This window comes from Agelaius phoeniceus, chromosome 32 (genome assembly GCF_051311805.1).
Source record: "Agelaius phoeniceus isolate bAgePho1 chromosome 32, bAgePho1.hap1, whole genome shotgun sequence".
NCBI lineage: Eukaryota > Metazoa > Chordata > Aves > Passeriformes > Icteridae > Agelaius > Agelaius phoeniceus.
The window spans coordinates 2,415,015-2,417,938 of record NC_135296.1 but is presented as its reverse complement, the minus strand read 5'-3'; positions in this window follow the sequence as shown (position 1 = coordinate 2,417,938).

Genomic DNA, 2,924 nt, shown 5'->3' with positions numbered 1-2,924 from the left:
CAAGGCCAAAGGAGGCTCCCTGGCTGCCCTGTTCCCCTCGGGCTGAGGTGCTGAGAGCTCTGCAGCCCCTGCTGCCATCCCATCTGCGCAGGGCAGCACAAGAGCCGCGGCCTTGGGGCCCTCAAGAGCTGCTCCTGCTCCAGGCCCAGGGCCCATGCCAAAGCTGGGGCAGCCACAAAGCTGTGCCCATTTCTGTTCATTGCTGCTCTCATGGGCATGGATCCTCAGCCATTTGGAGGTTGCTGATGAATTTCACTACTCCAGAGGCCTTGTCTTTTTTGAGCTGTTCAGGAATTCAGTGAGAAAAGCTCATAAATATTTGTTTGAAACCCCTGAACAAGAAAAGCCCATGGGAATAATTGAAGTTTTCAAGTCTTCTGTGGTTTATTAGACATATTTCAGAAGTGTATTCAAAGTGAATATGCTATATTGAAAATAATGCGGAGAGAATTGTTTTGCCTGTTTAAGTTTTCTTTTCCTTTTATAGATTGGTATCAGCAATTTCCAATTGATATTGACCCCAGCACCTCCTAATGCTGTGTGAAGAGATAAAAATCAAGACCCTTCATGGCTCACAATCAATAACACTTTGTTCCCACCCCCTCTCATCCATTTCCCTTATCCAACCCCTGGCACTCCTATGGATCAGGAATGGTGTGGCCAGCAGGGGCAGGGCAGAGATTCTTCCCCAGTGCTGTGCACTGGTTTGGCAGCATCTCGAGTGCTGTGTCCAGTTCTGGCCCCCCCATTTAGGAAGGACCTGGAGGGGCTGGAGCGTGTCCAGAGAAAGGCAACAAGGCTGGGGAGGGGTCTGGAACACAAGTCCTGTGAGGAGCAGCTGAGGGAGCTGGGGTTGTTTATCCTGGAGAGGAGGAGGCTCAGGGGAGACCTCATCACTCTCTACAACTCCCTGACAGGAGGGTGCAGCCAGGTGGGGGTTGGGCTCTTTTCCCAGGGAACAGTGACAGGACAAGAGGACACAGCCTTCAGCTGCACCAGGGGACATTTAGGCTGGACATTAGGAAATATTCTTCACACAGAGGGTGATGGGGCAATGGCATGGTCTGCCCAGGGATGTGGGTGAGTCCCCATCCCTGGAAGTGTTTAAGGAAAGACTGGATGTGGCACTCAATGCCATGGCCTGGGTGACAAGGTGGTGTTGGGTCCCAGGTTGGGCTGGATGCTCTCCAAGGTCTTTTGCAGCCTGGCTGATTCTCTGATGATTGTGACCCTGCAGGGCCCTGGGGAAGCAAGGAGCCATTGTGACACTGCAGGGCCTGGTGGCACTAAGAGGACCATGGTGACACTGTGTGCGACATGGCAGCACAGAGCCAAGGCGCCACTGTGACACTGTGGGGCTGGATGGAAGCAAGGAGTCCATGGTGACAGTCTGGGTCCTCCTGGAACCACAGAGGCCACTGTGACACTGCAGGGCCTTGTGGAACCAAGGGGCCATTGTGACACTGAGGAACCAAGGAGACCCTTGGGAGAGCCTGGGGACAATGGAATCAAGGGGCCATTGCTCCATTGCAAGGACTCTGGGAACTGAGGGAACAATTGTGACACTTTGGTGCCCCATGGAACCAAGGGTCCCTGGGGACACTGCAGGATCTTGTGTCACCAGGGCTCCATTGTGAAACTGTAGCACCAAGGAATTCACTGTGGCACTCCTAGGCCTCATGGAGCCAAGAGGCCACTGTGACCCTGCAGGGCCTTGTGGAACCATGCAGAACATTGTGACAGAGCAGGGCCTGGTGTCATGGTGGGGCCATTGTGACACTGCAGGGCCCCATGGAACCAAGGGGCCAGGGCTGCTCCTCAGGGACTCCTGGCATGAAGGAAACATGTTTGACACTGTGGTGGCCCTTGGGACCAAGAGGCCATTGTGACACTGTGGAACCAAGGAGAGCATTGCTGCACTGCCAGACCTCATGGAACCAAGGATCCATTGTGACACTGCAGGGCCTTGGGGGACCACATCACCATTGTGACACTGCAGGACCCAAGGATCCAAGGGACTTTGTGACACCAAGGGGTCCCATGGAACCAAAGGGACATTGTGACACTGGGAGGCCTCATGGAATCATGGAGACCACTGAGACACTCTGGGGCCTCATGGAACCATGGTGACCCCAAGTCATCTGGCAGTGTTGATCTGCTGGAGGGTAGGAGGGCTCTGCACAGGGCCCTGGACAGGCTGGATGCAGGGCCCAAATCCAACAAGGTGATGTTTAACAAGTCCAAGTGCTGGGTCCTGCACTTTGGCCACAACAACCCCTGCAGCACTACAGGCTGGGGACAGAGTGGCTGGAGAGCAGCCAGGCAGAAAGAGACCTGCAGGGACTGATGGACAGCAGGCTGGACATGAGGCAGCAGTGTGCCCAGGTGGCCAAGAAGGCCAATGGCTCCTGGGCTGGATCAGGAATGGTGTGGCCAGCAGGAGCAGGGCAGGGATTCTTCCCCCGTGCTCAGCACTGGTTGGGCAGCACCTCAAGTGCTGTGTCCACTTCGGGGCCCCCAATTTAGGAAGGACCTGGAGGGGCTGGAGCATGTCCAGAGAAGGGCAACAAGGCTGGGGAGGGGTCTGGAACACAAGTCCTGTGAGGAGTGGCTGGGGGAGCTGGGGTTGTTTATCCTGGAGAAGAGGAGGCTCAGGGGAGAAAAGAGAAAAGGCAGTGTCCGGGCACAGGTTGGACTTGATGATCTCCAAGGTCTTTTCCAACCTTGCTGATTCTGGGATTCTCTGAAACCACCTTTGGGGAAGTTGCAGGATGAGCCCTGGGCCTCCTCTTCAGAAGCTCCAGCAGCCCAGGTCCCTCAGCTTCTCCTGGCAGCCCCAAAGCCCATCCTGTCAGTCCTGCAGAGCCTCTGCAGCTCCTCCTCATTGCCCAGAACAGGGAGCCCCAGAGCCAGACACAGCAGCC